At 36.0% G+C, this 13,297-nt stretch overlaps 1 protein-coding gene across 8 annotated transcripts in view; it reads right to left on the bottom strand.

The window, feature by feature from the left end:
• The window catches only part of rin2a (Ras and Rab interactor 2a), a 56,218-nt gene that overhangs the window by 39,620 nt on the left and 3,301 nt on the right, over positions 1-13,297 (bottom strand). For 5 of the 8 annotated variants that reach the window (XM_088610749.1, XM_088610741.1, XM_088610743.1 and 2 more), the window contains exon 2: positions 11,731-11,831. The exons of the other annotated variants lie outside the window; for them this stretch is intronic. The gene's annotated coding sequence lies outside the window, so the exon portion shown is untranslated. The remainder of the gene's footprint in view (positions 1-11,730; positions 11,832-13,297) is intronic. 8 annotated transcript variants of the gene reach the window in all.

Below are 13,297 nucleotides of genomic sequence, written 5' to 3'. Positions count from 1 at the left end.
GATCACTTCACCTAATTTTCTAGGTGTTGGAATGAATTAATGCATTCCAGCATAGAGCTTATTAAAATTAATGTAATCAGCCTTTAAGCAGCTATTTCAATCAGGTTCTCAATAGACACATTACACATCAATAACCAAAAGTTACATTTTTCACAGGAACCTAATATTAAAGATGAAAAGCCAAATTCAGTCTTTCCAAGCGGATTGTCTACAGACCACAGCCAAAGCCTTTCACTTGATTCATTTAATCTTTAGACCTGCCTTCTACATCCTCAGAAATATTTTTCACATTTGAAGTATAAAAATTTCAGGACCCAGTCTTTTCCAGAACTACACCCCTCTCCTTCCAATTACAGTGCAATTTGATCACAAGCAGAACATACCACAGTATTCAGCTCATGTTGTAACAGCTGGACCTTGCATCACTTAAAAAAAACATCAGTACCTAGAAATGCATACTAAAAAATACTGTTCTTCATTAATTTCAGAAAGTATTTTAAACAGTGGGGCACAAACCCGGGAGAGCTCTCAAAGTGACAAAATCTGCATCACACAGTACACCAGCAAAGTATTTTACATGAATCAAAGGGATTAAAATCTATTTAAAATCTCATTCGGAAAGTTCATTCTCAGCCTGTGTGTTTGCACTTGCTTAATTGCTTAATGCACTTGTTAAAAAAACAATTTTGTCATAAATATTACATGCCTTCTCCCTAAAGACAGATGTGGCAACATGCTAAAAGGCTTATTGCTTCTCCACAGAACTATTACATTTTATAGAGATGAAGGATTTTAAAATGTTAAGGCTTACACAGTTATTTAAAAAAAACTTCTACAACAACTGAATAAATGCACATCTTGTTTCCATATCTCACATCAAAGCTGCAGGGGATCATGCTGGCAATACTCTGAGGTATCTCCCAGGAAAGTGATCCAACAAGAATTTCTGATGTTTCTGACAGTAATAGTGCAATAGAACACCAAGAAACTTAGATTAAAAAAAAATCAGACATATTGAACAAAAATATTTGACGTGAAAAAGAACGTTTTTAGCTAAAATACAAGTCAAAACAATCTAGATACTGTAGGCTGCCTTCATATTAAAAGCACTGCAACTATACAAACAGCAATACAACAATTAAAAGATTTATTTTCTAAGTCCTACCACACAGGATATACAATTCTTTACTTACAATACAGATCTGTGTAAATTCTAGGTAGGTGGCTTGAAAGCTTGAAACTAACTCAAAATCACTTAATTTATTCTTAGAAACAGATCTATACATTATCTTAAAGTTGAGATCTGGCTTCTTGAGCAGTGGTTAATTTAACAGAACAACCCAAAAACTATTATTGTTTCATTACTCTGCAATGCTTTGTAAATTAAAAATATACAGATGTTCTCTGTATAAGTTTGACGTTGTGTGTCACATACTGGCATACTGACGTTGTGTGTCACATGTTTGGTTTGTGTCTTTCCAGGATTCATTAAGCCAATCAAGGGTTCAATTGTGTAACTGAAAGCTCCACTGGAACAAAAGCTACAGGTGTCTGGGCCTCCTAACCCAGGACTGGGAACCCCTGACCTACACTTGGTTGCATCACCCATATGTTGTGTTATTAATGCATTTCATTATACTATGCATGCAGTTATCTCCAGGTATTCGCTTGTACCAGCTACATACTGCTTGGTGGTCATGTTTTTTCAGAAATAAAGCTGTATGCTTTTATTATCATCACTGCAAACCGCAAACCTTCAGCTCTCGTGAATAAAAAACCTGGGGTGAAAAAATCAAACTTGTTTAACCAGACACAATGCTGTTCAGAACTCAAGCTTCTTTTCTTCTTGAAAGAAAAAAAGAACATACTGTACAAGGACTTGAGCAAACTCAGATGTCTATAGAGATATTTAGTAAATGCAGCTCTTGAGAGTCCTGTCACAACTGACAGATTTTCAGGTTTACTTATGGGTGTGCCAATGTGATTGATCCCCAGACAATGTCTTTTGTCAAACTTTTTTTCAAAGTTTTCTTTGTTTGACAGCAACCGGTGAATTAAAGGTCTGTTTGAGGCTATGACAATATAAATATCTGAATTCCTTAGAGATCTGCGCTGAATACGAAGGATAACCCTGCTCCAAGACTCTTGAGTAAATATAAAAACAAGTATTTTGGTATTGTGAATAGAAGCCCATGCAGGGAGAGAGAAGAGAGCTCAATTTATCCTTCATTGTTCCTATGCAACCTTTTTCTAGGTATGTGAAAAGCAAAATGTGATTTTGACTATAATATAAACATATATATACACACACACAAAGGTTTCTATTCATAGCCAAATGCTCCCATCCATCTCCTTTCCAATTGCTTTATCTACTAAAGGGTCACTGGGGAGACAGAGCTGTCTTGGCAAACAGGCACAAGGCAGGGTACACCCTGACAGGATGACTATCCATCTCAGGGCAGACAGACACAGACACAAACACACTCACACCAGGGCCAATTGTCCCAAAAGCCAATTATTCCACCATTATGTCTTTGGACTTAACCAGAGCACCTGGAAGAAACCCACACAAACACGGGGAGAACATACAAACTCCCAATACCCCCCTTAACCAGAAAAAAATGTTTAGTTGTGTGTTTTAAGGATTGTTGAAAACATACTTTCTAAAGAAAACCGAACGAAAAATAATATCTTTACCTGTGATCATATTTCCATTGATCCACAGTTTTCTCAATTTAAAATGTTCAGAAATCCAAAGCTATTGCACAACTACCAAATGTTACTATGTGATATATGCCAATATAACTGGCCAATTAATATAAATTCGAATGTGATGTAGACTGACCTCACCACATTTAAAATCTGGAACTCATCTTAAGGGTGTCAACCTGGACCCCGGTTTGCTAACACAAAACATTTTTTTTATATTGATTCTTGTTCAGATTTAAATTTTATAGGACTCACAAAAGCATTAAAGGTCATTCTTCCTTCCTTTCTTTTTTTTACTTTAATAGTTGAAATTTGCACAAACTGCAAAACAAAACAACTGCTTCCATTATACACAAAAAAATATATAAAACAGCTGACTGGCTGGAGCCAAGTTAATTCATTGCGTGCCAGTAAATGCTTATTACTTGCAAAGGGGGGTTATTTGGTCATGCAGAGATTACAATAGTAAAATTGCAAAGCAGCATAAGTCAGAAGTACAGAAGACAAAATCACTGAAATAACATGTGCCACAGCCATGAAGCTACAACTCCAGATCTACTGTAAATTCATTTCAAAGTGTAATTAGAAGGATAAAGATAAGGATAAAAAAAAGAAGAAAATCTAAACAAGGAAGAAAGAAGTCTTTTGTAGGATTGTGGCATTGTGCCTGGGCCTCCAGCAGAGCTTAACTATATTCTATCCTGTAATCTGGAACAAAGATGAGACCCTAGAGCTGCTATTGCAACTTTAGTTTCATCATGCTACGTAAACACTCCTGAATCTTATTTTATACAGCAGAAATATTTTAAAACTGTCTACGTCTTCAACATGCACTGTTCGTCTAAAAGGGGTTAAAAGGAACAAGTCTGCTTCACGTCTTGGATATTATGATTATGTACAGATCTGCAATATTTTAGGAGCTAAGTGAAACATTAGATTTCCTTTCTAGGCTGCTGTGGTCTAGAAAAGACACTGCATTTCTAAAAGGAGTAAGGCTACTTTAGAAGAGATTTGCATGTCACAGGAACATACATTTCACAAATAACAGGATGCCATTCAGCTCATCTAGCCATTTGGCAGTTAGTAGCTAACCGATCCAAAGAACTCTTCCAGTTTCTTGATAGAAGCCAACGTTTTGGCTTCAATAACATGACTGGGTGGCAAGACTTTGTACAGTATTCCATATTTCCACACCTCTTTGTGTAAACAACTTGTTCATTTAAATGCTCTTCTGGTAGTTTCCATTTCTGACCTCTGGGTCATGTTCCACTGCTGATACTGAAGGGCGATGCCTTGGATGATTTAAAATACTTGTGAAGGGATCAGGTCCCCTTGAAGTCTTCTCTGTTTTGAGAAGAAAAAGTTGAAGTCTTTTAGCAGGACATTCCTTTAGGTCACAGAATATAAATATATATTTTTATAATACAGGGGCCAAAATAGTATAAAGTATTCTAAATTCTCACTGTTTCTCATTTTCTATTTATAGTTATTGTTTTTGGTACCTGAATGTATTATTCTATACAGGTTTACATTAAATATCATCCTCCAAGTGCTTGGTAAGCCGTAACTTTTAAAATCTGTATGCATTTTAAATGTGAAGTACTCTTACTAGGATGAGAGTATAAAGTGACTATTTTACTATACTATATAACTATAGCAGAATCTATGTCATTAATCACTGACAAAACAGGAAAAGAAGTGGTCCTGGGACAGATCCCCATTTTACGCCTCTAATTACATCAAGAAAGTTGTATTTTTTCGGTAAACCGTCTTGAAGTTGGGAGCAATATTTCTATTGGATTAAAAGAAATGTATTCACAAGCCTGCTTGTTTACAATGTAATAGCGTTGCTTCACCTCACCAGAGGTCTGGATGCCTCGTTCTAAATCACAGAATATGACTCTGTGCATACCTGGAAATGTAGTCTATTTTGTGATGTAAATTGGAGGTTTTACACATTACTGTGTAAATTTTACTTTAATTGTGGTTTGAAATGCACTCATCAATTCTTTCTATCCTCGAAATATAAAAATAGCATTGCAGTTGCCCTTCAACAAGTTCTTAACCCAAATGCCTGCTGCCTATCAAATAATGATCTCTCTGCAGATTTAAACGTTGAGGCTATTGGATAATTACTAATCTGGCGTAGTGTTATTCTTGTTAAGCCACTGCTGTTTTATTGTACAATATCTGAAAATAATCCTAAATGGCTAACAGATGCATTGCAGTTTTGCTTCCTGTCATGAAGGGCAAACCAATGTAAACTGCAATTTCGAGGCTTTAGTTTAGAAGCTGTATTTTAAACTTATAAGCATACCAGGCCAACTTGGCATTAATACATTGACCAAAAAGCACAGTCTGATCTACATGACTGAAGTAACTAACAGCTTTGTAGATCCTTATCTTCCAGATATCCATACCGAACAATATTGTTTCTGCATATAACAATACATTCAAACTACTGTACTTCACCCACTTACAATTAAACACTGAAAATCTGTGGAACAGATAAATTGTAGATGACAATACAGCTTAGGTTTCAGGGAAAAATTCAGTGTATTGTTTTTCTCTACAAGGTAGGACAGACCGTTTTTTAAAAAATAGGTAATTTTATTAAGATCCCAGCCACATACCAGTATATTAGTTGAAAACAGATCATGGCAATTTTTATATTTTATATAGCAGGTGCATTGACATTTTATTGAACAGACATGACACAGGCAAATTGATGAAGCTGATCAACATTTAGCAACAGGGCATTTACTGTTAAAGGCAGGGCAGCGCTAGAAGCAATACAAGCTGTGTGGAAAAATGTAATCTTACATAGACCTCAGTGATCACCTGCAGCCAAGTTCTAAATATAACCTCACAGAGAAGATGAACACGGGATCCTTTAAAGGAGAGCAGTCAACTAGGTACTGTATGGCTAAAAAAACACCACCACACCCGAGCTACAGGATTTTCTGGCGCTGAATTATGTTCATGAGGGTTTGTGGCAAGAACACAAACTAAAGGCAAAAGCCAGACTCACCCTATTTTTTACTTATGGCAGCTCTAAAAAGGTCTCATTTTTGGACACTCTCATGTCGTGTGTGCTACAACTGAAATCCTACAGGCTATTTTAAGAGGATCCTCGGGGCTCAACAAATGCTTCTCATATTTTAGTTGCATCTTCCAAAAGTTCTCTTTAAAGGAATTATACAGATGCTAGAAAGTGGAACACCAACCCTTGAAAGGATTTTGAAGACTGCAACAAGCCTTTTTCAAGTTACACAAACCACTGCAGCTTTTGTGGAAAAACAATATGAAAATTCCTTGAGAACAGCAAGCATTTGGCAAAGCATTTAAGGGCCTATTTCCTGTTTGCAGTGCAATATCATTTATGACTTAGTGTTTGTCCTCCCTCCAGGAGAAAACAAATATGCTTGAACAGCAGTTTCTTTCCAGTTCAGTTTGTTGAAAGTATTGTCATGATCTCCATGCTAAACAATACAACACTGACTTATTTATGAAATCACTCACTACTTAATGACTAAATAATTATGATATAATGTATATGATGACATATACACATTATATAATATATCAGAATATTAAAACTTCTAAATTATTGTTATCAGTTACATGTTATTTCAAACTATTAGGTGGGGTTCTAAGTCATTTACTCATACTCCCATGGAAGCTTTATAGCACTGTGTCCTCAGCCAAAATGTACCTGCATCTGAGTCTGTGGCTGCTCTTATATTTACAGGAATAACTACAGCAACGACCTAGATTTTATAATACTATAAATATCATAATTAATACTAAATGGCTTGATTATAAATTAATTAGCTAAAATATTAATTTTATTGTGTTGAAATGACAGCATCTCCACTTCAAATAAACAATTGAGACCCATTGTATTGGAAAATCTCCAATGAAAGTCGCTCTCCGCTTATATTTAGTTTTTCAGGCTCATAAATGCATGCTCTGTAAATGACTGCAGGTCACCGTTCAACATCAACAACAAAATACAGCATGTATGCAGCAATACTATAAGGCTGCAACTGACTCATAAACATTTCCACATCCTGAAATATAAATGGAACAGATTTGTCAGCCAAAACTCCCCACAAGAACACTTCACACACTTCCAGCTCAAACTGTCTACCACAGCTCCAGACTGCCTTCTCGTACAGTAATGTACAGTATTGCAATCATTACATTATGCTTTCTGAGAATTTTCACTTCTATGGTTACTGTAGGAATCTTCCAACCTTCCTTGCTTGAACATACATCTCATGCAAGAGAGGATTTTTAAGAAATATCTTTCTCTTTCATGTCACTTTAAAATTCCCCTCCATTAAGTTTTCTGATAGCATTTTATCACTTCCTATGGCCCAGTGTCCACACTTTCTGCAAAGTTACTCAGTTATTCAATGATTGAATCCATTCAGATGGATCTTGAAACCCTGCTAAATTACACAACACTCTGCCTGAGACCAGCAACAATTCAGTCTATGGGTTGAGTCTTGGTTTAGTGCTACACCTGGTCATTTGCATACTACAGCAAAACACAACAGTCAAAGTCCTAAGAAAAAAAAATGCATCAAATGCAATTGAAAATACTCTCTACTGTATGTACTGAACATCTATTTCACCAACAGAATCTGCAACTTATTACCTATTATTGTGGCTCATAAATTAACCATCTTCACTTCTTCACTGTATTTAAAAAGGTAAGGTTAGATTAGCCTCAAATTCGTACATTTAGAAAACTTGAATTTGTTTGCATTAAATATTAAGGTTAAGACTACTATTCTGACAACCTAGTTTGTACAGTAGTTTTAAACAGTTCATATCATTAGATTTGCAATGCAACCTGCAATTTTGTTTTCAATGCCAGCAAGGTGTACCATTGCAGGTTGCATTGCAAATTAGTAATTAGTTAGTAATTCTTATCTCTTCTAGGAAATATTTAAAGCACAATACTTGTACGGGCTTATCAACCACTGATGTACATACAGTGGCTATGAAGACAGGAACAGCTGGACTGGAGGTAACAGCGTAAGAATGACTTGAGCTTTTCAATATTTCCACACATACAGTATGTACAGTACTTAACATCTCTATATATAGAACAGAAAACACTTAATATTCAGTTTCACTGGTTTTTGTTTAGAACTGAGGCTTCAAGGTAAGAAAAACAAGATAACTTTTTACTACATATGATGTCACAGCTTACTGACACTTTCTTTCTGGATTCTTTTATCCAGGTGAGTCAAAGTTTTCCACAAAACACATTCTGTGTTGCACGTCAGTGATGCTCAGGAAGGCGAAAATGGTATTTTGGGACTTCCCTTCTATGAAAGGTGTAGGTTCAGCTAGTAAAGCAGGCTGTCAGAATGCTGTACTATTCTCCAGGGTTCCTTTTAATAACTGGAACAGTAACTAGGGATAATCCATAAACAACAAAGAATTGTGGACAGACATTAAAGAATGTGCAACACATGAGAGGAAATATTAAAAAAACAGGATACTTGAATGAATCCTTTAAGAGACTGTAGGAGATAGTGAGTCACTGGGGTTTGTCACTTAGGTCTTATCACTGTGTGCACTGAACAAAAGGAAGGAATGTTTTTCACATGACATCAGGTTAACTATGTCATAACATGTACCGAGACTGGGTGGCTTTATAATTCTTGAATGACAAACTGGAATTTTCAGTCGTGCTCTGATCTAGTGCATTTCTGAAGATATGAGAAGTTGAACAACAGAAGCTGAAAGCAATGTTACAAGGAAATCCACTTGTACCATGTAGCAACTCTAAGTTCTATGAAGAACACAAATATTCTTATAAAACATTCTCATTCAAGACATAAAGTACAAGGAGGTGTTCATGGTACTGTAGTTAAAGAAATAAAGCAAATATATTTTTCCTTTGTCTTCATAAATCACATTTACTGAAGCTTTAGTGGACTAAATATTTTCTTTTGAGATTTCAAAATATGAGCTTTAATATTTTTATCTTTCTGAAAATATTTACCTTGTTGATTCATGCAAGTGAAAAGGAAAAATATAAAAACCTGCAAACTTTTATAAAAAGCTTTTTATTAATCTTAATTAAATTTGCGATTAAAATGAAAAACTGGAAAAACAATTGTCATGGTCAATGCAATAACGCTATCAGAAAATATATATCTTTACTGATAATGAGTGGTTAGGCTTCTATCCCAGCTCTCGAAGAAAAAACATTTTAAAAACCTTAAATCACTCTCAGAATGACTCCTTTCCAGCTCCAAATTATTCAACACTGATAATCACCCAATGCTGTCTTTTAAACCCTGATTCTCATTATGACTATGTGAACTTCAACCATATAGACAGCAAACCAAGCAAATACAAAATAAGCTAATGCCAATATCCATCCAGAAAGTGAAAAGTGAGAAGACAGCCTTTTAACATGGAAACAAACCCATCCATATAGTACATACTGTCGGAAAAGGCTACAGCCTCAGTAATGGCTCGGCCAGTTATATTAATTACACTAATGCCAGCGTACATAACTTCCTAGACAAATTAAATCATTAGCTATTTATCCAGTAATGTGTTCTTTAAATGAGTATATATCAATGGCTTGAGCTCCCAGAGTCATTTTTACAGTTACAATTGCTACAATTTGAGAGATACCTCCACAGTATTTTTGAGATGTAAAAATATAGATTCCAGATGTACAGAAAATGTAAAACACAGTAGCAGAGAGGAAACATGTTTTAAAGATAATGTTTCCTTCAGGAAGTTTCACAACAAGCCAATAGCCATGAAGATTGACATTGAACAGAAGGGAGAAAAAACAAAACTCAAGCTCAGAGACGCATAGAAGAACATTAATACACTCTTAAAGGGCAAAACCACTGGTTCAGGGAGCCACGAAGAGTCAAAACCTAAGAAACATACAGTGTAGACTGTTGAAACCTATTAATCATCCTGTCTCGGTTTCCCAGCTAACAATAACTGTAGGCATTTCTGATTTTAAAAACATATGGTCCACATTCACTGAGGAAGTGACTTTTGCACTCTCTCCCTCTACATAACAGCTATGCATACTGAGTAAGAAGGAAGCAGTGGAATAAATAACTAGAATCTGTTAATTTAAATGAAGTAATATGCACAATGATCAAAGTGTCTATTACGTGCCATGAGGGTCCTTTTCTGAATAACTTCATCTTACTACTATAACTCTGACCTGAAGCACATAAGAACATGAGAGAGATTATGATGGGAGATTGCTAATTGTTAAATGATCCAATAATTTCATCCAGCCATTTCTAAAAAGAAGCCACAGTATGAGCTTCAATATCATGGGTGCGTCAACTGTGTGTAAAAACTAGCAAAAACTGCCTCCAGTACTCAGTTTTCAGTGCAATAATCTCTGTGGGTTCTCTTCTTGATATGGTTTTCAGAGCAGCAATATTGTGTTTGGAACTTGTGAAGTGTTCGAATTTAATGAAACAGGAGTTAGAGAGTCAGAGCACTCAAATTTGTGGGGTTCATGTCCAGATGTCCCTCCTTCTCGGAGAGGTAGACTAAGAGATATTAAACTGGGCACTTCTTAGTCTACCTCATATATGCCTACCTGCCTATATGAGGTATCATAATGAATCCTATTGATACTTACAGGTTTGTGTCATGAATCTGGCTATCCCAATTGCTTCTGTCCTATCTCGGCTACATTCCTCAGAAAACGAAAAAGTGTTAAGCAGTGCCCAGAAGATTTTTCATTAAAGGCAAGAATGAAACATTACAGTTTTTTCTTGCTGTTACATATTTTAATGACTATTTTGACAACATTCTAAATGAGATCCTACTAGTGCATTTCACAATTGTAACAACATTATCGATTTAAATTTTACACTTCTAACTGTATGTCCTAATACTGTTTGCTTTTGTATCAGTTCCTCAAATTAAGATGAAAATAATATATCAAAACAGAACCCGTCTTTTTTTATCATTGAACAAAATCTAAATCTTTTTGAATGTCCCCTTGCAACTTCACCAGTGTTAACTAACCCTTTGATGTTGGTGTTGCAAAAATGGATAGTTTGCAAACTATACCATAATGTGGATCACTGATATTAATTAATAAGTGCAGTGGTCCGAATACAGACTCCCGTGGTACTCCGATAACCACCACATTGTATACAGTAATTCCTTATGTGTAGTTTTCATTTAACCCATTCGCAACACAAATACATGAATGTCCATGGATGCTTGCCACCTGTCTTGTTAGAATCTTTCAAGCTGAACTTTATAAAAAGCCTTCTGAAAACCAAAATTTACCATATTCTCTGCTTTTATCCATTACTGTTGTTGTGTAAGCAACACTGCACATTTTTCAACTGGTCGAATGGTTTCACTGTAGGTTGTTCACTATTTAGGGAGACTAGAGCCTATTGTCTTAAGTAAAGCCCTGAACTGCTCTGCATTCATACCTGTTAGGAAATTAAATTTTGAGCTTTAGCTGTTTAATTAGACAGTGATATTTCCCACAGCACTGTATTTAGAGTACCTAGAATATCTTTTTACATTATTAATTTCAACAGAAGAAACGGCAGCAGTAGCTAGCTACAGATGTTGTTTTTTTTATTTCTGTACTATTTGCTTCACTCCAAATTTTCTCACACACTTTGTTTGCGTCCAGTGTGTATAGTCCTTTATCCTGAACAGAAAAACAAATCTAGCAGCTACATCATAATCTGGCAGTGCTCACTCTCTTCTTAAATTCCAATCCTCTGACAGAAGTTCCTCACAACAATGTAATTCTGTCTAGTTTATATTTCTTCATGCCCAATTATTTGGAGAGGTTTCTCAGAAATTTTACAAACTTGGCAAACAATGTTGTTTACTTAACAAGTTTTTACTTTGCACTTTGCCTTTTTATGACTGTCAGTAATAATTATAATTCATGAGGAGTAATGGTACCCAAACAGAAAATGTGTTGTGAATGTCTCTTGAAAACTTAAAGAGGTCTGACTTTACCTGCCTGGCTAAGGTTCAACCACCTGGCTGTAGAATTAAGATGTTAGGATCCCCATGCAGAGTGAAATGAACCAAGGGGGAGATGCAAAGCTGGAGATGAGCTGGAAGAGGGCAAAAGAAAAAGAATGTGAGAAAGAGTGGTCTTTATAGTATTTTGAGAAGTGACATTATGAAAGCATAAAAGCAGCAGAGATGAAGGGCAATCTGGCAGGTGTTATTCTTCCCAAACCTTTGCTACAAACTCCATTTAATATCCATATTATATCCAAATATCCAAATGGATTCCTTCTACTTATAAGGCCCCTTTCATCCCAAGGATCTTCAAAGCCCTTTGCATAACAGAGGACTCACTTATGTTAATTATTAAATAAAGCCTAATTAGAGTGAATAGTCAAGTTGTCTAGTCAAAGATGGGCAAAACAGAGAAATTATTCTGATACACAAAGACAGCAGTTAATCTGTAAATTGTGCAACAGTGGTCTCCCAGTAGTTTGGTCTTTCATCACACTTTCGTCACCATTGTAAATGAGAATAGTAACAAGATTTCCAACATTGAAGACAAGTCGAAATACACCATACAACACCCACAGTGTCTTAATTCCTAGGCCTCATTCCCGATTAAATTTGAAGAGCAAGACTTTTAACAGTTTTGTTCTCCTTTTGTAGAAAACAACATTAAATTTTTGCCTATATCATATCCTCAACATTATTATCATTTCAATGTTTTACTAGCAAAATCCTACAGTGTGTTTCCTGCCATTGGGGGCTGCAACTCCCTTCTATTTTTATTAAATGCAGTTTGCTTGGAGAGAAGGAAATAAAAACCTAATATCTATGAAAGGCAGCAGAAGGACAAACCACTATAACCATGCTATTCTGAGCTGATTTAATAAAAAGTTATAAATAGAGAACATATGGATAACCCAAACCCTGTCTTGTTAGGCAGACAACTCACAACTGCAAGGAACCAGACAAACCATCATGTTGCGGTGAGGACTTCAACACACTCCATGGGCTTCTAAATGCTTCAAGATTCCAAGTTAATAATTAATTTCTTGAATGGGAAGCTGTATTCCAGCTGAAGCTTAACCCCACTAGGTTAATGCATACAGCAGTCTTGGGATGAAGAGTAGTATTGCACAAAACAACAACAAACAAGCCAGAACTATAACAATAGTAATTAATAATTCTACACACTGATGGAGGACTATCATCCCAAAGAATGCCAAAGCACTGTAAACAAAGAAGGAAAGCCATGACTTTCAGCTCTGAAATGCAGCACCCACCTGGGTGAAGCAGAGCAGCCACTGCACTGGCAGTCCCACTACACATTCAGAGCAGTGGGGGAAATAAGAAACTGATACACAAAATGAATGGATGGCAAGCTTTTGGAAGGCCAGATTATCTAAGCACAGAGTGCAGTGCATATTCTTTGAAAAACAACCATGGGATCTTCAATGGTCAAGAAATTGGGACCTCATCTGAAAGAAGGGACTTACTACAGCACACTGTCCACTGTCACCAACTGGGGCACAGCTAAAGACTAAAAAATCTGGTCCAGAGGGCA

Source organism: Lepisosteus platostomus, chromosome 17 (assembly GCF_059453375.1).
Source record: "Lepisosteus platostomus isolate fLepPlt1 chromosome 17, fLepPlt1.hap1, whole genome shotgun sequence".
NCBI classification, from domain to species: domain Eukaryota; kingdom Metazoa; phylum Chordata; class Actinopteri; order Semionotiformes; family Lepisosteidae; genus Lepisosteus; species Lepisosteus platostomus.
The sequence above is the reverse complement of the archived record's forward strand: the minus strand, read 5'-3'. Positions and strand labels throughout refer to the sequence as shown.